We start from the raw sequence: 27,006 nt of genomic DNA, 5'->3' as shown, positions 1-27,006 counted from the left end.
AGGAGGAACCCTCAGCAGACAACTAGCCAACTAATGTCTGGGATAAGAGGCTTTTCTGCCTCCATTTCCTCACAAACAAGGGCTTTTGTATTCATGTGGAGAAAGGAAGACAGGACTCTCTAAGTTCAGGCATACTACAGGCTAAGAGGGAGGTGGCGGGGATACAGCAGACCTCAGCTCTCCAGCAGAGCTCAGCCTTCCTGAGCTGGACCTCATCTGTCTCCACTCCCCACTGAGTGACCTTCCTGAGCTACAGCCACAGTAAGCAGTGTGGCCTGTGCTCTCCTTGTTTTCCTTGCTTTTCTGCCTTCACACTTCCTGGAGAGTACTTCTAAGTTTGGAAAAACTCTCAGTGGCCTAGGCTGAGCACACTGTCAGCTTCTTCTTGGGATGCTCTCAGACCTTTCGGGTGTGTGTGTGTGTGTGTGTGTGTGTGTGTGTGTGTGTGTGTACAGGCTCCATGGTAGCTTGATTCAGCTAACAGTAATGTTCTTTCTGTCCTCATGTGGCAAAAGGAACAGAAAGCATGCAAAGGGACAAGCTTCTTGCCAAGCACTCTCACAATGGTATTAATCCTTGCACGAGGGCAGGGCCTTCATTGCTTAAGTCCTCGCCTTACAGCATTGTCACACTGGGGATTGAGTTTCCAACACGTGTGTTTGTGGACATTCAGACCACAGCGATGGCTGTTACTGGTGTTTTGACTCTTCTCGCCTCACCTACTCCTTCACTGGTCCATTCTAGAGTCACCGTTCCATATAATCATACCTGCTCCTTTTCAGTTCCTGCTTCTGGGAGGCTCCAAAGTAAGGCACGTACTGCTTAGAGATTATATGGCCCCAGCCCCAAAGCACATGGCAGAGATTTACATGAGCCCATCATACTGCAGGTCATGGTTCAAACAGTTGTGAAGACTGGAGCTCAGGGACTCAAGGTGCTCAGGTTTTTGTAATTTTTCTTCCCAAAGACATCTTTTTGCAAGTTCAGACATGTGTCTGTGGGTATTTGGGGGGTTGTGAGCAAGGAATAAGATATTAATTAAGTGCTACTCTCTCTCTCTCTCTCTCTGGTGTGTGTGTGTGTGTGTGTGTGTGTGTGTGTGTGTGTGTGTGTACATCTGGGGTGGTGTGAGAAGAAATGGAGATCATTGGAGGGTAGGAAGGCAAGGCTCATTGAGATAGTTGTTCCAAGCTTTCCCATTGCATGCTTACTTCAGGACTCAGGGTCTGGTTGTGAATCTCTATGGAAATGGTACCAGGCGAGTAACAGAGGTGTGGTGTTCATGAGAGCTAGGGAATATTAGAAAGTCCTGCCTCAAGATCAACATGGCCGAAGGCAACACTGGGTGAATGACAGGTGCTCTGTGCCCTCCTCCTATCCTATCCCAACCTCTGCCCGGCTCCGCACACCAGAGCGCTTGTCTAGTTCAGAGCCCATGGCAAGAACATGCAGGGCTTGGTGATGTCTCAGGGAGACTCAGCAGGACTGCACTGTCAGCAAGAAAGGAAGGGCAGCTTGGCTGAAGGGATCTGCACCTGCCCTCTGAGCTCTTGGCTGCAGATGTCTCTGAAGAGGACAAAACAGGAGGCTCCAGGGAAGGAAGTCTTTAAGATGGGAGAAATTTCTTAGTAAAGGAATTTCCTGAGGAGGTAGAGGCACAGAACTAACTTTTCATAACCTGTAGCCTCAGGCCTATGAGCCTGGGCTGCTGAACAAGGCACCCGTTGCTTGTGGGCATTAGCATGACTTGATAATCCTGTTGGGCAGAAGGCTTGGCAGCCAAGTGTTCTGGGCTCTCTCTACCTGTCGCTGACAGGAATCTTGGACTCGTCACTTAGCTGCTCTCTGCCTCAGTTTCCTTCATCTTAATCATGTTCTCACTGTGCAAGGTGAGAGTCAAGGCTCTTTTTGATGCCAGAGTTCTTTCTCCAGCAAGTGATTTAGGGGAGCACGGAGCCAGGGAAGGCTCCATTGTTATCCCATGGGCCTGAGATCATCTTTAAAATCACTTTTAAAAACTGCTGGAGGGTGGCATGTCCAGTGATGGCCAGACACTGTGGAATCCTAGGAGAAGCACTAGTGACAGCCATTCTATGACTTTATCGTAAACACATGAGTGACAGCTCTTGGTTCATTGCTTTATTGTCCTTGAGCCACGATGCCTTTACTAGGTTCACTCTAAGTCATACATTTGACCATTAAACACTTTGCCAAATTGGCAGCTAACCACCCCCGTTTGTGGTTAGTTTGGAAGGAACTTGAAAGTGTCTCTCGCAGCTGTCTGCTCACTCCCTGCCTGGTCTCTGATTTCTCTCCCAGGATTTACGACTGGCACCTTTTTATTATTTTCGCTCCACACACACAGCTGGCACATGGCTGTGTCGGAAGGTTTAACAGAATGCCTCCCGGGCAGGTGTGATGTTAGGGTGGCCAGCTTTCTGGAGTGGGATAGTCTAGCCCTGGGCTGGCCTTCTCTGGGAGCCTTAGCGCTGACTCCTGGTGCCCAGCCGGACTGGCTGCGAGCTGTACACTCGTTTCTGAATAGTAGCCAGCCTGGATGAAAATCACTCAACTCCAACCAGACAATGCTTCTCTGCTTCAGGAATAATTTTTTTGTTTGTTTGTTTTTGTTTTTGTTTTTCGAGACAAGGTTTCTCTGTGTAGCTTTGGTGCCTGTCCTGGATCTCCCTCTGTAGACCAGGCTGGCCTCAAACTCACAGAGATCCGCCTGGCTCTGCCTCCCAAGTGCTGGGATTTCTCTCCCAGGATTTATGACTGGCACCTTTTTATTATTTTTACTCCACACACAGCTGGCACATGGCTGTGTCGGAAGGTTTAACAGAATGCCTCCAGGGCAGGTGTGATGTTAGGTGTGCACCACCACCTGACCAGGAATAATTTTTAAGGAAGGACATTGTCTTCCAGAGAAAGGAAAACAGAAATCTCACGTGGCGAAAGCAGAGAACCAGTGGGAAAAGAACATGATGAAAAAGAAATTCTATGTAAAAAACAAGTTACTACTTTTTTTTAGTATGTGCATATACCATGGCCAACATATGGAGGTCAGAGAACAACTTGAAGGACTCAGTTCTCTCTTCCCATCATCATGGGGCCCCAGCGCGGAGGTAAGTGTATAACATGCAGAAGCCAGTTGCTTCCTTCCACCTCCTGGTCCTGGGTATTGAACTCAGGTCATCAGGTTTGACAGCAGGCACCTTTATCCACTGAGCCACCTCCCCAGCCTTATATAAAAACTTTTAAAATTATCTTATCAATTTTGGGATATTCTAATACTCTATGATAAGATCTAATACTTAATTGATTGCTAACTACTTCTCAGCCATGAGCTAAGTCTTTCTACATATGTTAGGTAGATAATCCTTAACATACAGCTATGGGGCAAGTGCTATTATTATCTTTGCATTCTGAATGGGAAAACTGAGAAAGAGATGGTAAATAGATTGTCCAGAGTCGTTCAGCTTAAAGGTCAGGATCGGGATCAGAAACACGACCACCCGATTTCAGATTGCTCACACTTAGCTACTCCACTGCTTCATAAACAAAGGATTCCACTCTTGTGAGAAAGGAAGACCGGACTCTGAGTTCAGGCACTTTGCAGACTAAGGGGGAAGAGGCGGGGACACAGTAGCTCTCAGATCTCCAGCATGGCTCTTCGGCATTCCTGAGCTGGACCTCATCTGTCTCCACTTCCCACTGAGTGACCTTCCTGAGCTACAGCCTCAGTAAACAACGTGGCCTCTGACCACCTTGCTTTATCTTTGCTTCTCCGCCTTCACACTTCTTAGAAAGGCGCTTCCAGGTTTGGAAAAATTATCAGCTGCCTAGCCTGCACACATGTCAGCACATTTGAATGTTCTCAGACCTTTCAGGTTAAGTTGTTGCTCAGCTGTGCTTCCTGGATACACGTGCAGGCTACATGGCAGCTTGGATCTGGTAACAGTCTATCTTGATTTCTTTCAGGCACCTCCAAGCTGTGAGTCACCTCAAATCATATTTTAGATCTAGCACTATTTCCAGCACATTATTGGGTCCCTATCAATGCTTTCTGGGAAAAATAAATATCCATTAGAGAATTCTAAACACTCATAGATTTTTACTTCAAACTTAGGTAAATAATTTGACTTTGGCTATAAATATGCTGATAATTTTCTTAATCCTTTTGTTTATCTTGGCTATTTAAAACTTTTCAGTACTTAATAAATACTTCATTATTTTCATTGACAACAATAACAATAGCATATGAATTAAGCACCCATTATGAAGATAATAATACGGCTAAGTCCTAGGCTACACTTTTATTGTCAAGACCACGGACTCCTCCATGTAACTTCTTCCTGGTAGGCTAGTGTGTAGAGGGAGACTATGAAAAAAATATGATTCTCATTCCTCTCAGGAGCACGACAGGAGTTTGGAAATTTTCATGTCTGGTACTCTTACGAGTCTTTAAAATTGGAATAGGTTTGGAAATACTGATTTATGACAGATAGACAGCCAACTAGCTGATTTTACTAAAGAGTTACAATTGTGAAGCACATTTCCTACAGCCTCATCTCTCCTTTAAGAGCTGACGGAGTGAAGGCATCAGCTTCTTTTTCTTCCTTCTTTGTCATGTGGGGTCATCATCTCTTACTGCAGTGAATTAACATTCAGTCATTTTCTTTGTAGAACATTCTTTCTCACTCAGAGTGTTTTGCTCCCTACGGTGTGTGTGTGTGTGTAGGTGTACATGTGTGAATGTGAGTATGGAAGTCAGAGGTCAACCTTGGATGAGGTTCCTCAGGAACCTTCCACATCGTTGCTTGAGACACTGTTTTATTGGCCTTTAAGCCCACAAGCCTTAGAGATCCACAGGGTCAGTCTGTCTCCACCTGCTCAGTGCCGGGATACCAAGCACTAGCTGTCACACCACACTTTTTCACACAGGTGCTGGGGGTAGACCCAGGTCCTCATACTTGCTCGGCAACAGGACACTAGCTGAGCCGTCCCCCCAGTTCTCATTGTCTCTGTACTCTGCTCTTGGTCTCTTGTGTTGTGCCCCATCTTGTGTGTTAGAATTTGGTTTGTCATTAATTTCCTTGTTCTTCCCCACACTCACCCTCCTTGTGGAGCATCTCCGTCTCCTCCTTTGTCCTGAAGATCACTTTGGGTCCAGTCTCCACTTAGCTCAGCATTTTTACCGTTTACTCACTCAAACTGGTTTTGGGATATATGATGTCATTTGCTTATTGGAAAGGCCATTTTCTTCCTCCCTTGGGGTGAGGGGATAAAATCCTTGGCAGTACTTCTCACCACTACCCTTAATCCTTCCCAGGATGCACAGGAACAGTCTCCCTACCCATGATGTATCTTAGTTCTTCATATCTCTGCAGCTCATTTTGGATGATGTTTTGGTGTGGTATGTGAAGCAATGCCTATTATAGGAAAACAGTTTGAAAAAGGTTTTCACCAGCAGTGAGTACAGCCAAGCACACAAATGCTAGCTAGGGTGAGGGCAGGCAACTGGCAATAATAATGTAGAACGTTGAATCATTGTTGTAAGTTCTTGAAGCAAACTTGTCAAATATTTCTATAATCTTGAAATGTAGATGGAATCTGTTAACATCAAAGCCAACAACCCTGAAGGAAGAGATTTTTAGATTAATAACAAAATGACAATCTGGGGAAACTATTTGTACCATATGCAAAAGTCAAGAACTGAAATGCTTGGCTTAACAAGAGCTTTAAACAACAAAAGGATGAGTACTGGATTAAAAGCAGCATTGCAAAGATGCTCGATCTCACTGGAAGTGGAAGGAAAATGAATCAAAATGATTATAATTCTATTAGACATAATTTAAAGACTAATGAGAACAATGATAGAGGGATGAGGACCCAGGGATACATCTATATATATCTACTAGAATGACCAAACAGGAAAATAATGAACAAACAAACAAACCAACAAATGCTGAGGGGGATGGATAGCATTTGAAATCTCCGACACAACCACCAAGACTACAAAATGGCACAACCACCTGGAAATTGCTTGTAGAGTTAAACACACACTTCCCATATGATCCTGTGGTCACTCTCCTGGGTATTTGCGCTAGAAAAATGAAAATTTGTTTCTACACTCAAAATATACACATGTGAATATTTATAGCTGGTCTTTTTGTAACTGCCAGACACTTAGGGGGAAACGTCCTTTAGTGGGTGAATGTGTAAACTCTAGTACATTCATACAGTGAAATAAAAAATTGACACAAAAACTATCACACCAACCCCAGAACTATTGAGATATGTGATAATGTGGATGAATTTCAAAGCCTGAGCTGAGTGGAAGAAACTAATGTCAAAGTGTTCTGACCATGTGTCTCCATCTATTTAATAGTCCCGAAAAACAACAACAACGATGATGAGGGTAGATAATGTTAGTTATTATGCAGCCCTGTGTTATTCATTAAGCCATGCTGTTTGCTGTGCAAGAAGCGAGAAAAGCCACGAGGCACACCAAAACCCACTATAAGAGTTTATTAGGGGGAGGGGAGCAGAAGGGATGTGCTTAGGCCTATTGAAAGATTGTACAGGAAGAGAGGGGAGGGATATGTAGGGACTGGCTTTTATGGATTCCCACACCATGCATGTACATATGGCCTTACGTAGCTACGCCATGCATGTACATAGATTAAGTGACCACACAGCGCACGGATTATGGATCACATAGGACATAAAGCCTTAAGTGTCTTGCCAGTGTATGCACGGTCATGGGGGAGTGTCTAGGAATTTACAGAATTTGAGGTGTGTAGAACACATGACCGTAAGGGGCGATAGCACAGAGACTTTTTTGAAAGGTGACAGTCTGTATCTTGATTGTGGTGACGACAGCACAAATATTTACATGTTAAGATGCACAGAACAGTGTGCCACAGGAGAAGAAGGATATCTATTCTAGAACAGTCGAATCTCTCTTCTACATGCCCCTCCCCAAATGCAGCCTTTCTTACACTCTGTGTATGAGAGGACACACTGATGCCAACTTTCACGGAGGATAATTTAGCTCTATGTCTCAAATGTAAAGTTTAAAGCGTCTTTGGTAAAGGAAGGTGCTCTGCCCGCTACCAAAGGAAAAAAACGTAAATACCAGCCCAGCTACAAACCCTTTGATCTACAATGGTGAGCTGCCTGAAAGATTGCTAGTGCACTGGTGGCACAGAGCTTGTGGGAGTCACCAATCATTGTCTGCTTCAACCAAACCCATCTATACTCGACACTGCTTGGGTGACCAAGAACCTGAGACTAGACAGCCCAGGGACTGACGGTAAAACAGTAAAAATACTACTGTTTTAAACAACAACAACAAAACATAGTAATTAGGAAAAAAAAAAAAAACTCCTAAGGAGCTGAGCTGTGGTGGTGCACGCCTTTAATCCCAGCACTCAGGAGGCAGAGGCAGGCGGATCTCTGAGTCTGAGGACAGTTTAGACTACAGAGTGAGTTCCCGGACAATCAGAGCTATTCAGAGAAGCCCTTTCTCAAAGTAAACAAACAAATACATAAATAAGTGAAATGAAATGAAAAACAACAAACAACAACACACACACACACACACACACACACACACACACACACACACACACACACACCACCACCACCACCACCACCAAGAAAAAACTCCCAAGGACATGCTGCTACTCAAGGATCAGTGCCTTGCTCAGCCACCAGGGAAGCTTCCTTCTGCAGCAGCAGATGGGAACAAATAAAGAGAGTCACAGCCAGACACTGCAGAGAGTGAGAGAGGCACCATGGAACACTCAGCCCTAAATGGGATGTCTCTATCAAACACCTCCCCTCAGGGCTCAGGGAACTCTGAGGAAGAGGAGGCAGAAAGAGTGTAAGAACCAGAGGGATTGGAGGGCACCAAGAAAACCAGACCCTCTAAATTAACAGGATGGAAGCACATAGGAACTCCCAGAGACAGAGGCAGCATGCATAGGGCAGGTCTGCACCACGTGAGGTCCCAGAGCTGAAAAGAGGAGATACCCCCTCCCCATCCCTAACCCAGAAGCTATTTCCAATTGATAACCACTTGCAAATGAAAATTTTGTTTTCTCCAAGGGAGTATAATTGGGAAAACAAACTACTTTTAAGGATAGGCTGCCGTGCCCAGCAAAAACAAACAAACAAAAAAAAACTCTCAATGACATCTTTGGAGGTTCCTTGTCTCATAATGTATTGCCAGGAATTAAAAAAAAAATCTTATTTTTAATTTTTGTTTTATTTATACATACTTTTTCTCCCACTTTTTTTCTCCTACTTTTTTCTCTTTTGGGTATATATTATGACTTCCAGTTTAGTGTTTTTATGGGATTGCTCAGTATACAAGCTAGAGGGTCTCTGTGTCTATATCTGTTTCTTGGTCTCTTTTTCTTCTGTTTGTTTTGTACTATCCTGATGTGTTTGTTTCTGTTTTATCTTATTTTTTAAAAAAATTATTTGTCCTTTCTTTCTGTTTTATCTTATTTTTTAAATTATTTGTCCTTTCTTCTTCCTTCCTTCTTTCCTTCCTTTTTCTCTCCCTCTCTTTCTTTCCTTCTTTCTTTCTCTCTGTCTCTTTTTCTTTCTTTCTAAGATAACTATTTATTTTCTAATGAGAACAACAACAGGTGTTGATTTGGGTGGGTGGGGAGGTGGGAAAGATCTGGGAGGAGAAGAGTGAAGAGAAACCGTAACCAGACTATATCGTATGCAAAGTAAATCTGTATTCAGTAAAAACACAAAGGTAAGAGTACTGGACTAAGAAAAAAATAAATGTCAAGTTCATCTATTCAACTGTTTAGCAATATCACTCTTCAAAAATATTTTAATGACTCTTTGACTATGTGTGTGAAAATTAGACCATGTCTGCATTTTCAGGAGTGTATGAGAAAAGACACAAACTATAGGGTGTGCCCTATGGCATGATACATATTTAAAAGAACGACAGAAATTTGGATTTGTTTGCATAGAAAAAAGTTGATATATTATACAAGAAAGAAAAAACTTATGTAGCATAGATGCCAAAAGAAGAATATTTCCAAGTACATACATTTTATTCCAGGAAAAACTCTGAAGGAATGGACACCAGAGACTGGCATAAGTCATTGCTGGATAGGGCCTAGAAATGATTCCTTTTTCTTATTTTTTTAAAATTAATCATTTTACTTTGTGCCTTTGTTATAATCTGGACATTTGACCATGAGCATCTAGTACTTATGTGTATTTAAAGCCTACTTCTGCTTGGGGAGATGACTCAGTGGATAAAGGCTCCCATTGCTGAGCCTGATGGTCTGAGTTCGAGCCTTCGAACCCATGTAGTAGAGGGAGAGAACTGACTTCCAGAAATTGTCTTCTGACCTCCACATACGTACTGTGGTGTGTACATGCCCCCCCCACAGATAAACAAACAAACAAACAAATAAATAAATAAATAAATGTGTGAAGAGAACCTTAAAGTTTTATTTCCATTTTCACAAGACTCATGTAAGTTTGAAGACTTGATTTTTAGTCTATGTTAAAATTTTCCTGAGTCAAAATAGATTAATTTAAATGTCATGCCACTCTAAAAATGTCCTGCCTGAATATACTACAAAATATCACTTTAGCTACATACTCTAACACTACTTAATCAAATATTAATTCTGTTTAACTATTTAACTTTCCACCTTTTAATGTGTGAGGATTATAGACACAATAGAAGCATATTTTTAAGTAATTGCCTTTGATAAGCAAGATGCAAATTCTTGGGTTGGAGAAAAATAACCGCAAAATGTTTATGTGGTTGAAAATTAAATATTGCTAAGTATAAAGTATAACTTTATGTATAGGGTGACTGAGAGAATCTTCTTGAGAAGGCTATTTCTTCCTCAATTTAGAAATTATGTCTGGATAAGTTGATGGTTGACTTAAAAAAATTTCTTTTCAAGCATCCATTTTTACAATTAAGTTACTATAATCTGTAGTTCCATTGAAATCTCATTCTCTCATCTGGGTTTGCCATTGCATGGTTTTAAGAAAATGAAGAATGTGAAGCTTCAAGTTTGGTCTTCATTGTATTGTATTGTATTGTATTGTATTGTATTGTATTGTATTGTATTGTATTGTATTGTATTGTATTGTATTGCATTGCATTGCATTGTATACGTATAGCACACTGGTCACTTCTCAGAACATCAGATGATACATTGTCTGAAGAACAAATGATTACTCTATCTCATGGACTCTCAAGTCACTGAAAATGCTCTCAGTCACACACTGAGGGTTCATTCACCCAGGGACTCTTTGTCTCCCTAGCAGCCCACACGTTTTCCACCTTCACCTCCTTGTCCCCCACCCCCACCCTCCCCTTCTAGTATTGTTTTTCATCTTGAATCTTTTACCTCCAGGCTTCAGTTCAATTAACCAAGTGACTTAGATCAAACTTTGGGCTCTTATGAGTTGTGTTCTTTGGTCTTATTTTCGGTGCCTGAAACAGAGGGTTGTTTCTGATCTCTCTGACTCCTCCTTGCTGATTTTACTAGGCCTTTGATGCTGCTGAAAAGTAGAGATTTTTTTAAGACATTGTCTTTTGCTGCTTTGTGACTTAAGTTGGGTTCAGTACCAAGCCTAACCGTGTATGCCTATAAAACTCAAGCTCAAGCTAGCCTCACTAGAAACCCAGAGCTCTGTAGGATGTTCAAGGGAAGATGAGTGCCTGATTATTAATGTAGTAATCAAAATGAACTTATAATGTAGGATTCTCGGCCAGATTCAGCGCAGTGAAGATGTAGGGTAATTCACTATCTGCCATACTCACACTCCCAGGATGTTCTCAGAATGGAAGATACACTGCCGAATGCCATCTTGCTTCCACTCCCCGTTCTACCCCCTAAGAGCTTCTAGTCTAAGGGACTACCAATGCAGAAGGCTGTAGAGGTCAAGCATGTGGGTCAAATGCATACTGCTGTGATTTAGAGAGGGTTTGGGAGTGTAGAAAGAGCATCTCTATTGAGAGAACCCTTGTCAGCACCAGCCCTTGTTGACAGTGTTATCACATTTTTCACCTTTTCAACAGAAGTGATAAATAGAGACTTTTGGTTGACATTTCCATTTGTGTTAACTATTTCAGATAAAATTTCAATACTCTTCTGCCCTAACCTTGTGTCAAAAGGCTGGGTGTAGTCAGGGGACCCTCAGCATTGAACCACTAATAGAAACTGAAGTGCTACACTATTAAGAGGCGCAATAAAGGGTGTTCTGTTGTTAGGATTAGTGTGGACTTCATTGCCAAAAGTGACAAGGGTATGTGGGGCTTGGTTGAGCCAGTCTTTAGTCATGCTGTTTTGTAAAAGTTGTAACACAAGTCACTAAAAGTATGGCCAACAGCCTAACCTTTCTAAATCTCTAGCACCACAGAGCTTTATACAGGCGGTGTTGAGTGGGAAGAGGAGCATCTCAAGATACTGGACTTCCTACTAACAGACAAGTATATGAATGACTAAAAAAGTTAAAAATGATCACGTTTGTTCCTCAGGTTGATGAGTAGTGCACGTCATACTGACTCATTTGATGGAAAACATCATTTTTTTTTAAATCTATACATAGAAATTTAGACGGAGCCATATTAAACAAGTTCTTGGATATTGAGGAACATTTACATTATATTTTAACACGATAATAACGTTGATGGAACTCAGTGGCAGCAACAATAACAACTCTGATTTATTGAACAGGACATATTCCAAGAAGTTCCCCAAACTTACACGAACAACTCATAAATACCCAGAGCAGATGCATAAACAGAAACACAGACATGGATACACAAGACACAAAGATAGGCTTTACAAATATGAGGGAAGACATTAGAAGACCAGCTTAAGTTAAAAAAAAAAAAAAAGGCTTAACATGTTTGGTTGATATCCCTAGAAAGCCTGTCCTTTTCTGAAGGGAAAGGAGGAGGGAGGGGAATATATGAGAGAAGAATTTTTTAAAAAGGCTTAGGTATACTGGGCTCTCCCACAAATTATCTATCTATCTATCTATCTATCTATCTATCTATCTATCTATCTATTTAATGTTCACTGCATGCATGTCTGTATGAGGTGTTGGCTCTCTGGAACTAGCTGTGAACTGCCATGTGGGTGCTGGGAATTGAACCCAGGTCCTCTGAAAGAGCAGCCAATGCTCTTAACCACTGAGCCATCTCTCAAGTCCCTGGGCTTTTCATTTACCTAATAGAGGCCTAGGATTAACTCAAAATCCCTATATACTTTCACAACTCATAAACCCACCCACCAAAGATATCTAGCTATCTTATGTAACAAGTCTTTTTCTACCCTGCCAGCCAGCTCCCATACAATGACATGGAGACTTCTTATTAATTATGAAAGCTCATCCTTAGCTTAGGCTTGTTCCTAACTAGTTCTTATAACTTAAATTAATCCATTATATTAATCTACATTCTATCATGTGGCATTATCTCTCTTCCATCTTATACTTCCTGTGTTTCCTCTCTGTGTTTCCTCACTTCTCCAGCATGCCTACATTCCTCCTCCTCTTCCTTTCTCTCCTGGAAATCCTGCCTATACCTCCTGCTTAGCTATTGGCCATTCAGCTTTTTATTACACCAATCACAGCAAATACATCTTCACATGGTGTACAAATATCCCACAACAGTCTTAACCATCTTTATCTCTTCAGATTCTCTCCTGCTTTTTGTCAGTGTACACACATGCTTATAAAATATGCTAGGATGACTGTTTCCATGTGGTAAATTACAGTTTTTCCTTCTGAAGTTGTGAATTCTCTCTTCCCACTACTTACCTACAAACTGTTTTTCATAGTGTTTTTTCTTAGCTAAAAATTGTACATGCTTATCCCAGAAAAACTGAAAACTACAGATATGTGTGAAAATATTACTCATAGTCTTACCACCCACAGAAAACGGCTGCTAACAGCTAGGTAGGAGTTTCCAGTGTTTTCTATGAAAACATGTTCAATGAAAAAACAGTAAATATATTAAAAATCTTCTAAATATGAGTCACATATACATACAACTATAGCTTTGTCTTTACAATTAACATTTACTATAAACAGTTTCCTGTGTCAGTAATCTTTGAACAGAATTTTAATTTCTCATGGATGTCCAATATTCTATCATGCGAATTTAGCAGAGTTTATGTAGAATTTTTGTAAAGTTAGATGATTAAATAGTTTTGAAATGTTCACTCTTATAAGAAATAAGTGAAAAATATTCTTGAAGAAGTCCTGAATCATACATATTTTTTAATTCACTAATTTTTGGAGTGTGTGTGTGTGTGTGTGTGTGTGTGTGTGTGTGTGTGTGTGTGTAGACTCACAGAAGTTTCCCAGTGAGAACTTACTCAGGGTCAGAGAATCTGGGCTCGCTTTACCCAGCAGGGCTGCATAATGGGATGATTTGACCACAGCCGTGTTTACCAGGTGTTTGGAAGGGTCTCTACTTGGCTGTACGGTGTGTTTTGATCTTGTAAGAGGGAGGTCTTTTGCCTCTCCCCTTGGCATATTATAAAAAGCCCTTTTCAATAAATGACGAGGCTGTTGGGTATTGATCCAGGCCCTCCCGAAGCTATCCTGTGTTTCTTTCTTCTCCTCGGCTAGGTCTCTCTTTCTACCAATTATTTCTTATCCCCCTCTCCTTCTCCTAAGAACCCTAGAAAAAGTGGGAAAAGTAGGAGCTGGACTCCCATATTCTCCAACAGGTATGCACATGCATAGACTTTAGAGGAGAACGGCTTCATCTATCACTCTCCACCTTTTTTTTTTTTTTTTAGGTAAGGACTCTCACTGGACCTAGAGACAAGCTTCATTGACCCTCTACTCTCTATCTATCCCTAACCCCAGCTACCCCTAGCTTTTCATGTGGCTGCTGGGAGGTCCTCATGCTCGAGCGGCAAATAGTCTGAGCCATATCTCCAGTCCCTTCATTGTATTTTTTTTTTTACATTCTTTTATGACAAATTTCTCCCAGTAAATTAGTGGGTCTGAGTCTCCTGGTCCAAGCTGCCTGGCTGACGGTCACCTTGCAGCCTCCTGTTTCACACCATCATCGTACCACCTTCCCCTTGCTTTTAACCTATGCTTTTTAGATGTCGCGACTCCTCCATTTTGTTTTCTTTTCTCCTTTAGGCACCAAGTCAAGGCTTGTCTAACCCCAATGTGAAGCAGACAGACTTCCTGCTGAGTTGAGATGGGTCCAGTCAAGAAATGATTATGTGAGATTGGCATTAGTGTAAGTTTTGCATCAGGCCCAGAAGAACGGAGTACGTTCCCTTCTGATGTACAATCTGGGACCAGCTAAACATAGGACCCAAGTTCCACATTCCAACTCACTGGAAGCATGACCACAGAGGTGGACCCAGGAGGGGTCCCAGCACTGTTGGACATTTGGTCTTTCAATAGCATGAATGTTGGTTCTGTCTAAAGAATTGCTGAGAATCCATGTAGGGTCCACAAGGAAGGGGCCAAAATAACCATGAAGACAACAAATGCCAGCCTGGAAGGAATGGTCCCCAGGGTCCACAAAAGGGAAGGGAAAAGAGACTTGTTTCTTCAGAAGCTAGGAAAGGGGATCTGGAACATTTCTTAGGATTTATCTTTTAACGACTTATTCTTTTGTGTCCCAGAGAAGGACAACTCTTGGCAAAGGCATAAAACCTTCCCTCATCTCCAAAATCACTGCCAGGAATGTGGATTCCTCAGTGTCCGGAAAGGACTCTGAATAAGGGAAAAAATGCAGATACAAGAATTCTGCCATAATAAAGGCCTGGTTTCCTTTAATCTCCCAAGTCCAATTATTTTCTTCTCACACATAAAGGCTATTTATGTGTAAGTGTCCTCGGTCAATCTGTGGAGAGGCATGTTGGTAGATTTGAGTTGGGGATAAATTTGATTTACGATTTGGATACTTTAAAGGTTTCCCTCTTAACTACTCTTAATGCTATGACTGACTACTTCTTCTATATTCTGGGGTAACAGTGGAATAGGACAGTTGAGGTAGAGATGATGGAAAGGGTTTCCAAACCCTGGGGAAGCAGATGATTCAGTCTGGGGGGTGGCAGCAGGTAGCTGTAGACTGGAAGGGGAGGATGAAGTCAGAAGCAGGACTTACAGTCAGCTCCAAAGGCCTGCAAAAGGTTCAAAACACTTCCTAGCTCATCTTAAGGAACTGGAGTGCAGTTTGTTTGTTTGTTTGTTTTTTGGAAGCTAAGGCCAACAATACCTAGTGTGTATGTTTCTTTTTTTTTAAGATGAAAGAGATTTAAAGGGAAGCTAAGAAATTTTGAGTTTTCTTGTGTGTGTGTTTTGGTGGCAGTTTGTAACTTGCAGAATGTCCTCATCATTTTGTGCTGATAAATGTTAATTAGTGGTTTTCTTAAGGAAAACAAAACAAAATAAAATCAAAGCTAGGAGGAATGACCAAGAAAAATCAAGCAAACAAGTTCTGATTTATAATTTCCAATGGTATAAATCTTCATGACACTGATCATTTCAAGTTAGACACAGGGATACCAATTGCTGAGTTCCTGAAGGGCACAACTGGCCCTTCTGAGCTGGTATGAACTGGCTGCTGCACATCCAGACAGGGTTCAAGTGAAAGCAAGGAGTGGAGAATGGCCCTGAGATCCTGTCTCTGCCTACTTTTTATTCCTGTCTCCACCTCCCTAGTGTAGCTGAAAGTTTCCTGTGTCCCACCCGGTCTGCAGCTGCTCAGACCTAAGTAAACACACAGAGGCTTATATTAATTAAAACTGCTCAGCCATTAACTCAGGCTTACTGCTGACTACCTCTTACACTTAAACTCAGCCCATTTCTGTTAAACTGTATGTTGCCATATGTTCCGTGGCTTTACCTGTGTGTCATTACATGTTGCTCCTTGGGTGGTTTGCTGGTGTCTCCTGACTCAGCCTTCCTCTTCCCAGAATTCCCCTTGTCTGCTTATTGAACCTACATTTCCTGCCTGGCTACTGGCCAATCAGCATTTTATTAAACCAGTGTACAAAAGCATTATTCCATAGCACCCTAGTGCTGGGATTAAAGTTGTGCACCACTTGGCTCTGTTTCTCTTTTAGACAGATTCAATCTCATGTATCCCAGGGTGGCTTTGAACTCCCCATCTTCCCGTTTCCTCCTCCCACATGCTGGGATTAAAGTTATGTGCCACCATTGCTTGGCCTCTATGTTAATCTAGTGGCCGGCTTTGCCCACTGATCTTCAGGCAAGCTTTATTTGTTAGAGCATACACAAAATATCAGCACAGAGAATCTGCTTAGAGGAAGATGTAGAAACACAGGGAAGAAAACCTGTGAGTGTGTGCATGTTGGGTGTTCAAGTGCCTGTGCAAGAATGTGTGCATGAGAGAGAGAGAGACAGAGACAGAGACAGAGACAGAGAGACAGAGAGACACAGAGAGAGAGATTAGATAAAGTATGGTTAAAGTAGCAGAACAGCCAGAAGAGAACCAGATTCATGCAACTTAAGAACTAGCTACAGGAAGGCAGATGTGGCCAGCAGTGTCAAATACCAGAGATCAAATAGTCTAGGGACCTAAAAGAGGTCATCAACATTACCAGTTACAAAATGTCTGTCTGAGTTTCTGGAGCTTTTCTGTGTATTTTCTGCAATTTTTTTTTTATAATAACAAGAGATATTCTTAATTCTTTGCATCACTAACTTTGACAGAACAGCACTGTGGAGAAGTTAATGAAACACAAGAAATAGGCATCAAAGTTTTCTTGTAGTGTTAGTGGAAGGGAGGTTTGGAGGAAGGCAGGCTGAAACCGTGTCCCCCTTCCTCAACCCCAAGGCAGGGTTTCTCTGTTTAACAGTCCTGGAATTAGCTCTGTAGACCAGGCTGGCCTTGAACTTACACAGATCTGCCTGCCTCTGTCTTCTGAGTGCTGGGATTAAAGGTGTTCACTACCACTGTCCAACAGAACTGCGGCTTTAAGGGAAAAAAAAGCAAAAAAACCCCACATTTTTTACTGATATTCAGAGAATATATTTGTTTACAAATTGGCCTCGCTGGTTGACCTGAACAAAAACCTCAAACAAATCTTTCTCAAGGCCAGAAGTAGTAACAGTTTTGCATCTTGCCTGGGTGTTAATAGAATTCACGTTAATACAGAAGAGATCTCATTGGTCCATTTAAAAAGAATCACTGCATTCAAAGTCTACATGGTTTAGGGCCTGTTCCACCCATAGTCATTTGATCACTGATGGCTTGAGGGTTTGTTTCTGTGTCTACACATGGATTGGAATTAAGCCGAGTCAAATTTGAACTGAAAGTCTTTTCATCTATCCTTATTAAAGATGGTTTACTAATCTTTTGGGAAGAAAAGTTGTGTGGGTGTAGTGTGTGTATGTGTGTGTATGTGTCTCGGTGTGTGTGTGTGTCTATAATGTATGTGTGTGCATGTAGTGTGTGTGTGTATGTGTGTGCATGTGTATGTGTGTATAATGTGTGTGTATGTAGTGTGTGTATGCATGAGTGTTGTGTGTATGTAGTGTTTGTGTGTGTGTGTGTGTGTGTGTGTGTGTGCATGCATTTGAAAGCTAGAGATCACCATCAGATTTCTACCTCAATTGCACTCCACCTTATTTATTTGAGGCAGAGTCTCTCACTGATCTGAGCTCACTGATTCTGTTAGACTGGCTGGCCAGTCGGTTCCACCCATCTTCCATCCCTATCTCTCTAATGCTGGGATTATATTTGTACACCACACCTGCCTTTCTGTGTGTCTTCGGGGGATGTGAACTCAAGCCCTCAGGTTTACATGCTAATTTCTGTACCGACTAAACCATCTCTAGTCCTCTTCTTGAAAATCTGAACTGTGTTTCGTTTTCTAATATTCTGACCAGTAGGTTTTTCTTAATCACTACCAATTCTTGAAAGATCATTTTGTTTATGTTTTTAGAAATTCTTCACTGAATTTCTGCAATAATCTATTTTATTTTATTTTTTTTAGCTGCTGGGAATCAAATAGTAGGTGTACCAGTCAAGAAACACATGTGGTGAAAATCATCCTATTCTTTAAAAGTCTCTTTTAAATAAGGTGTATATAGGCTGGCTGCTAGAAATGTATTAAAGGTATCCTCCAAGCACTGCCTTTCAGGGAATCTTGATTTAAAAGCCTCCATGGAATGATAAAATTGAGCTTCTTGTATCTCTATGACCTCTAAAAAGGTCTGCCCAGCCACAGCTGCCTGAAGGTCATGTCCGTAATTAGAAGATCCCAGGGTCATCTCAGAATAGAACGTCAAGCCACCCAGGGTCAGGCCACCCAGGGCACATTTACGGAATCTACTATTTCAGAGCAACAGCAAGAGAGAGAGACCTTCCCGTTTATGCAGACAGAGCTTCCTAGGAGAAGGTGTGGGGTTTTGGTGAAAGTGTTCAAGGTTTCAGAAGATGTGGTGGGGAAAGCTCTTGGAAGCGTGCTCAGGAGCAAACCAACCAGAGACACTCAAAGGCGGGAAGAGAGAGATTCCTGCTTTGGAATTTCTCTCAGAAGTGTGATCTCCTCAAAGTTCTGATTGCTGAAACCCAGCAGTTGTGTTCTATGATGCTGCCCCACTGGCAGAGCGTGCCACGTGGTCCCAACAGACGAATGCCGAGTGTAACTTGGATGAAACATAGGATCTCTGTAGGGGTTGAAGGATGGAGAGTTACAAATTGTGTATGTACACAGAGTCTCAACATTGCAGTGTGTTTGCGTACTCACTGTGGTCAAGGCTGAGTGTGTGTGTTTGGGGCGGGGTGCAGATTCTGAACCCCACAGGGGTTCTTAGTTAAAGGGATTGAGTTCGGCTTCAGAGCCTTTGCCTTCACATAGTGAGCATCCTGGGATGCTCTGCCTGGGGCTTTCTTTCTAGTCTTTCTTCTTTCTCCAGCACTCTAACTGCCGGATGTGTGCAGTGCCTAACTGTGGCCGACTCCCTAGTAGAGAGCCCCAGGAGGTTAGCTTTTATTTTTAAGACCAAGAAAGGATTTGTGTACATGAGTGTTTTGCCTGTATGCATGTGTGTGTACCAATACATGTCTGGTGCCTGTGTGGGCAGGAAGATGGTGTCAGAGCTCCTGGAACTGGACTTACAGAGGGTTGTGAGCCCCTATGTGGGTGTCAGAAACCGAATTTCAGAGGAGTACTGTTGGGAACCATGCCCTTTAAAGTACAAAAAGAATAATGGTGTTAGGTGATGTGTTAGGATTTAAACGTCGTAAGGTATTAAGGAAGTGGGAAAAGAGACAGATCTACTCTCTTCATAAAATTGTGTGAAGAATGATAGCTATTCCCTTAGGCATTTTTCTTTGTACACAGATGGCCACAGACATTATTTTAAATTCATTGCTAGTACTGGACTTTTGAAAGTCTGTCACAGGAAATAGTTTATAGGCTGTGGATGTCGCTAAAAAATGCCACTGATGCTCAGTCAGGAAGATTCTGTTTATGGTGCCCTTCTTCCAAGGACTTCAAAGGTTTCAACAAATTCATTTTTCAGAAAACTCCTCAGAGACAAAGAGAACATTCTCTCTTCTTGAAAGATGAGGAAACACAAGGACTGAGGATGTGGCTCAGTGGGCCCAGTGCTGGCCTAGCATGCGAGAACCTGGGCTCATCTCCCTGCACTGTACAAATTGGGTGTGGTACCCGGCTCCTGTAATTTTAGGCCTAGGGAGGTGGAGGCAAGAGGATCAGGAATTCAAGGTTACTGAGTTTATGACCAGACTACATGAGACTCTAACTCAATTAAAATAAATAAAATAAAATAGAGGCAGAAAAACTTCACCTAACTTTGGTACAGTTTGACATGGAAACCCACTCTTGTGACCACAGCTGTCCTTTTTTGTGGCTTACAAGTACCTATTGTCAGTGGAGGGAGGGTGTGTGTGTGTGTGTGTGTGTGTGTGTGTGTGTGTGTGTGTGTCTTTCTGCAGGCATCGCAGTTCTGGAATGTGATGGAGCTTGGGCTGAGAAGAGAATGGGGTTAGTAGCGGATCTTTTACTCCACCCCATTCCTACCCAGGTTCCGATCAAACTGAGGAGTTGAAGTATAAACCTGCTTTTTGATGCGCTGTCTTTGTCAAGGAAGGAGATATTTATTTGTTTGTTAGCTTAATGTAGGATGCACCATGTAGGCTTGTAGTGTGAAGCCTCTTACCTCCGTCAGTCTGCTGTGTGGGGCAGTCTGTTACCTGATTGCCCATGGAAATAACTAAGAGAGAAGCTGACGACAAGCTGGATTGGTTATATAATTTTCCAAGGCAGTCGAAAAATCCTTATGAGTTAAAATCCAAGCCCTGTGCATTATAATGAAAACAAAGCCCCCTCCAATTTAGAAAGAGATGAAGCAAGAAACTCTTCAAAGATCTTCTGAGGGATCTGTCTTTCTGACCCCCGCTCCCCGTGTGTGTGTGTGTGTGTGTGTGTGTGTGTGTGTGTGTGTGTGACTCTGTCTACCCCCCACCCCCACCTAGGACTTTGCAAGAAAGAGACAGAAGATGATAGGCATCTGGACATCTGGACGGGTCAGCCTTCCTTCCCAACCTGGGGGCCTAGTAAACTAACAAAAGGAGGGTGAGGGAGGGAGGGAGGGGTGTATGTGTGTTGAGGGGGAACAAAAAACCCCACCCCTCAACCGACCAACTAATCAACCAAAAATCCCAAACTATTGCAGAAAGCAAGAGTTTACAGGAAGCGTTTTTTCCCCAATCCCTCCATTGCTGGGAACGCGGGGTCCTTGGTGCACCTCAAGCCGGGAGTTTCCGGTTCGCCCGAGGCTAGCAGGTCAGGTCCGGGCGACGGAACCGGACCCCGCGAAGCCTGCACGGTGCGCCCCCGGTGCTCGCCGCGGCGCACTGTCGCCCGTTTAAGGGGCGGGCCGCGGCTCCACGTGCTTTCTACTGAGTGACTGAACTACATAAACAGAGGCCGGGAAGGGGGCGGGGGAAGAGGGAGAGAACAGCATTTGACCGGTAGTAACCCCGGCGCTCGGCACAGCCGAATCTATAAAAGGAACTAGTCGCGGCAAAAACCAGTAATTCCGAGGGCGAGCGAGCGGGCCGCGACCGGCCAAGCCCACATCTCTCTCCGCAGCGCAGGGCTGGGCAGGGGCGCCGCGGGACCCGCTCAGTCACAGCCGGTTTGGGGCGCTCCTCTGCTCCCTGGTCCCCCCACTTTTTTCCCCCTCCCCCTTTCTGGAAGGGTTTGTGCAAGGTGGGAGAACACAGACACAAACACCAAACTGGAAAACAGGTAAGAGGTTCTTCAGTGACTTGGGTATTTTGTTTCGGGGCCAAGGAAGCTTTGGGAAGCTCTCCGTTTCCTGGACTTGGGTCCTTGAACCCCCATATTTCCTACTTCTAGGGATGCAAATAGGACAGGGGCAGCATAAATTGGGGGAGGATGTCTGGGAAGGGCCGTGGGAACCCTGGGATGCAGAACTGCAGCTCTCGGGTCTCCCCAGCCGGAGACCCGGGAGAGCATCTCTGGCCTGGGAGACCCGCCTCGGGAGCAGTGGGAACCAGGGTTCTCGGGCGCCCTAGGGGCGCAGTCACTGGAATGGGGAGACGAGGATCGTCTGTGCAGCGTCTCCCTTTGTCTAGCACCGGGTCGGCCGTCGCCCACAAGTGTCACATCAGAGTCCCCACTCCTTTATTAAAGTGGTCTGTGTTGGCCTCTGACTTGGAGACTCGGGACTGGGGCGGCGTGTCCTTGTTTCCAAAGAACTCGAGTAGGAAGTGTCCCAAACGGAATCTTTTGTGTCTTTGCGTGCTCGAGGGCTCGCGGCTTTGTTTGTGGGTCCTACCCACAGGCTTGCTGCGCTCCAGAGAGCTGCAGCCCCTGGCGCAAAGTGGGAGACGAGTGTTGTTCCCTCTAAAGACAGAAAACTTGAGAGAGCCTGCAGAAACTCCAAACTGAGGTGTCCATTTTCCCCTCACCCTCTGACCCATCTTCCTGCTTTTTGCTGCCCGTCCCTTGGGGCGGCTTGGGGCCGAACACCGATAGAGAAGCTGGGGCTAGGTAGTGCAGCCGAATGACCGCGAGTAACCCCGGCGGGCGGCGCAGAACTCGGGGCTCGGGTGCTGGGCCGGGCTCTGCCGCCAGGGGGTGGGGGCTGGGCGGCCTGCGGGTGGCCCCTGGAGACTAGCCCGCAGCGCCTCCTGGCCGGGTGGCCTAGGTATGGCCCGGTGATGCTAGACAGTCTGTAGTCCTTCCGCTTCACTGTGAATCTGGTCAGAACTGGTGCTTCCAAACTGGGAGTAACCCTGGGGGCCCGGGAAGCCAATTTTTTTTTTCTTTTTTGTCATTGCGTTTCCTGACTCCTGGGCCTTTACAAAATGAAGCAAGGTTCTTGAGGGTGCTCGCTGGTGACAGGCTTGTGGGTAAATGTTTTTTTTTCTGCACTTACCGGAAAGGAGAGAAATACTATTGCTATTGAACTTTTTTTTTTTTTTTTTCTTTTTTTTTTTTAGGGGAAAAAGTATCTGGCACTGAAAATAATTGGTTTCCCTCATTTGCTGCATTGGTATTCAACAATTTAAAAAACAAACTAACCCAATACTTGTTCAATGACATCCTCAAAGGGCGTGGGCAGAATAGATATACAACAGACTGCTATTTAAACAAAAGGAAAACTTCTTGGCTTAGGATATAGGTCAGTGGTAGAGTGTTTATCTAGCTTGTACAAGACCTTGGGTTCTAGCCCCACTCCAGCAGAAGCAAAACAAAGCATAAACACAAAGCTTCCTTGAACAGATTGGTACATCACTTTCAGTGTCTCAATCCTCGCCTCCCACAAAGCACACCTGACACACGCCCCCGGGCTCAAAATCACACCCTTACTAGTGCTGTTATAGTCATACCTTTTGACCAGGACCCAAGTATCGATACCCTACAGGACATAAATGTCAATCAAAAAGAACTTGGTTTCTCATCTCCCCTTTTCCTTCAGCCCGGGTTTTCATAGTCTGACTACAAACCTAAGGACAACGTAGTAGTTTTGTTCCTATCTTTGCAAAAACTTCTCCCACATTAAAGAAAGTATGACAGCACAGAGAATATTTCTGAGTTGATAGTATACACAAAATAATAAAGATAAATTTTACTTTCTTTTGTAAGCATGTTTTTTTCCCTCAATGCTGTCATAAGTCATTAAAGTAGGTAGGGATATTTTTTAGAAAACATGTGATGCCCAGAGTTAATTATTATTTATGTGAGAACAGGTTGAATCAGAGGGGCCAGGGAAAAAAATTTACAGCCAACATAATGCTCATAGTCCCTTTTTGGAGCAAAATTTGCTGCCAGAGAATAATTCATGTGACCCTTGTAAAAGTCACTGATGTTCTGAACTGACTCACTGGTGGTGACTTGGAGATCTGATGTGTGTCTCTGTGCAGATGAGTATTTGAAATCCAGCCGCTTCTAAGTATTTCTGTTAGTACCTAAAGGCAGGCCTGTAGTGGACCCTGGGTGTATCTTGATTTGGAACGTGCTGTGTTTTGTGGGAGACGGAGACAGACAGCATTGGTCTGGAATTGGAAAAGGGTGATTAGGGCTTGTTAGTTTTCCGCCTTTGCTCATGGAAGCCCCAATGCAAACACTGTTAATAATGAATGACACTTAGCACCTCAGCTGTGTGCTATCTTACCCTATTTGGAGAGGAGTTGGAATATTTTTACACTTGAATGTTTTCTTTTTAGGCTTTGTTTTTCCACTTCATAAACCAGGATGCTTATGTCTGTATTGTAGTGATTGAAAATGGTTAGATCTTTGCTTTTTTCCCCCAAGTTATTTTTAGTTTCTAAGATAGTTAAATGGGCATTTCTTTAAACCCTTAAATTAGGACCTTTCTGGATTTTTAGAAAATACCAAAAGCACATGTTGCTTTGGCATTTCTAAAATATGTCTTTATGTATGGTCTAGATATTAAATAAGTAATGGGATTATAATGGTCAGTCATTCTGGCATCAAGTTTAAAAGATCATTCTGAATATTTGTTTGATTTAGTTGCATTGGGAGAGTGTCTGCACTAAAAATAAATTAGAGACTGCCTTTACATATGCAAATGAAACATCTTGAATACCAAAGTTATAGCAGGGTTTGTGCCTTAATAATAGACACATGGTGCTGTATGCCAAGTGCTTTTCCAATGTTTCCCCAACACCGAGTTAATCTTCAAAACAAGATTATTTTTTGTATCTACTCTGCAGATTAAGAAGGTAGGAGGCTACCCGGGCTTTGGCTCTCCAGTTTTCCAGCTAAAAGTAGCTGGTTTTAGATTTGAATTCAGTTCCAGAAGTCTTTAACTGTCCACATTAAGGGAGACACTGGTACAATTTCAGATGCGGTGAAATGGAATTTTCTGTGTATTCATTTGCTGACATTCTTATCAGAAACTCTAATCGTGTTTCTGTTGTTGCTGGGGGGTAGTCAGCCAAATTCCCTCCTCGAAGAGACCTTGGTTGCAATGCAATGCAGAAAACCGGCAGTAACATTTGCTCATCTCCCTCTCATTTTTTTTTTTTAAAAGAAAACTTGGTTTTAAATGAACACAATACTCTTGCCTCAGTCAGTTATTTGTGAATAGTGTGTGACCTCAGAGTAGTTTTCTGTAGCTCTTGGGGCCAGGCAGTACGTTTTAAAAGTACAAGAAGTCAGAAAGTTAGTCTCAGAACTAAAATGGCTTTCACAGGCAGCTCTTCAGTTACACCACATTCTGCATAAAAAAAGCAGTGTGTTTGTGTTTATTGTTGGCAGTTGTGGAGCATCGAATTTGTTTTCTAAAACAAAGAGGAAAAGAAGAGTTTGAAATCCTATTTTACTTTTATCTATCCATTTTGGAAAATAAATACAAAACCCTCTAGATTTGTAAGCCGCCTTGAAGACTGACAGGAAGAAAAGTCCCCTTCCTCAGGAGTCACCTGGACCCACAACTCCCTCCCATTCCGCCCTCCATAGGAGCTGATATCCTTGCTCATCCTTGTCATGTACGTTGTGTAGTTTCCAAAATTATAATTAAACATCGGTCTTCTTGTGGCACACATGCCTTTCTAAAGAGAGGTCGCTGACTCAGTTTCCCCCTAGCACTGGTCACCATCTCTCTAATACCGAAATTGACAAATACTGACTAGAAGCGCTCAGGTAAGGGGCTGGGTGCTGCTTGCTTCCCTGTGTTCTAAAATGGCCCAAACAAATGAGACATTCTCAGAAAAGTGTTAGCGAATAATATGGCAGTGAACATTGATAAATTTTGTACGTGTTTACATTATTTAAGTCAAGCAAACTCAGTAGAACGAAGAGTTCTCCGCACCCAGTTCCATTTCCCCTTTTGAGGAAGCTGTGATTTGAGACAGTAGTCTGTGATGGTCCACATTCGAATTAAATCAGGCTTTAATTTATTTTTATGGATAAGAATACTTCATTAGGTGATTTAGATGTTTAAACACTTTAAAAAGTTACAGTAGCCTCTTATGCATTATTTCTGTTTTCCACGCTTTTTTTGGTGCTTTGTGCGTCATTTCCAAGGCTCTGAGGACACACAGTAGTCAGGAATGGGATCAGTCCAGGTGTTAACAGCTGACTAGAGGAAGGAAGGGGAAAGGTACCCCGGCCCTCTTTGGGGACCTATGGAACTGCTAGGCCAGGCTCTGCATCACATCTGTCCCACTACCTCCTAATTACAACACTCTGTGACTGAACCTTTAACTCATGGGCCTTTAAAAAGACATTCAAGACCGCCAACACAACAACATTTTTCTTGCTGTCTCCTCCGGGACATTGTTCCTTGAAACTGTTAGGAAACCCACTCTCCTGTGCTCCTGCTCCTAGAAGCATTTTGATATTAATTCCCAAAGTGAACGCTGTGCACCCTTTCTCAGTGTATGAGGAAGCAGACCACCCTTTTTTTTTTTTATACGTTGGGAGTAGGGGTAGTGCCGTGATTTCTCAAGCTGGTTAGATTGCATTTTCTATGGCTTCTGGGTATTTCAGGCCCTGGCAATGTTGTTTTGCTTTGTTGTTTATTTTTTAAATCTTTATTAACTTTTTTAATTAGATTTATTCATTTTATGTGTGTTTTGCCTGCATATATGTCTGTGTACCAAGTGAATGCTTGGTGAGGTCGGAAGAGGGCATTGGATCTTGTGGAATTATGGATGGTTGTGAGCCACTGTGTGGGTTCTGGGAATTGAACCCAGGTTCTCTGCAAGAGCAACAAGTGCTCTTAACCATGGAGCCATCTCTCCAGCCTCATTTTGTTTTTAACATCTTCTGTTCTAGTCTCTTCATAATAAAGATCTGTCTTTTGTTTTGTGTCCCAAAGTGGTAGGACGCCTTGCCTCAGTTCACTCTCTAAACAGTCATTCATGGGAAATTAAATTGTTAGTCTGTTGCTTCTTTAATCCTGCTTCTTTATCCTCTGTCAGAATTTGGAGAGTCACAGTGCCCTTTAGGAGAGAAAAGAGGAATTGTGTACAGAAAAGGCTAAATGCATGGCTTAAATGGACACTGGATTCCTAATATTGGCCTGCCTCGTTTGTTTGTGGTCTCTGTCGGGCCAGTTTTAATCATAAGGAGTTTCCCACCTGGAACTCTCCTTGTTCTCTCAAATACAAAGTGTCCTTTAGCTCTAAGTTCAAATGAGAAGGAAATTTCTACAGAAATCCTTGAGGGTTTTCTGGGCGCTGTTTTCTTTATGCAAAAGTACAAATCCTGACACTAATTTTGGTTGGTTAGTGTTAATTGTTATTTGAGGCAGGTGTATTTTTTTTGAAAAATGTTAATGATGGTGTTAATTGTAGTAAGATTTTGAATTAAAAATAAAGTAAGCCTTTGGTCACATTGTATTTATTCAGTTGTCAGTCTTAGGGGATTTGCAAATTTAATGGCAACATTGCCTTTTCCCTGTTTGCAGCGCTGGCCACATTTCACGTGATCAGAGCGTGGCTCTGTC

At 42.9% G+C, this 27,006-nt stretch overlaps 1 protein-coding gene across 2 annotated transcripts in view; it reads left to right on the top strand.

Annotated features, from left to right (window-relative positions):
• Positions 1-20,997: 20,997 nt before the first annotated feature.
• Positions 20,998-27,006, top strand: part of Abca1 (ATP binding cassette subfamily A member 1) — a 126,200-nt gene continuing 120,191 nt past the window's right edge. The window contains exon 1 of one of the 2 annotated variants that reach the window (XM_006995104.4): positions 20,998-21,308. The gene's annotated coding sequence lies outside the window, so the exon portion shown is untranslated. The remainder of the gene's footprint in view (positions 21,309-27,006) is intronic. The other variant, XM_042271181.2, reaches the window with a different exon arrangement.

This window comes from Peromyscus maniculatus, chromosome 2 (genome assembly GCF_049852395.1).
Source record: "Peromyscus maniculatus bairdii isolate BWxNUB_F1_BW_parent chromosome 2, HU_Pman_BW_mat_3.1, whole genome shotgun sequence".
NCBI classification, from domain to species: Eukaryota; Metazoa; Chordata; class Mammalia; order Rodentia; family Cricetidae; genus Peromyscus; species Peromyscus maniculatus.
This window is presented reverse-complemented; position numbering and strand designations above follow the sequence as displayed.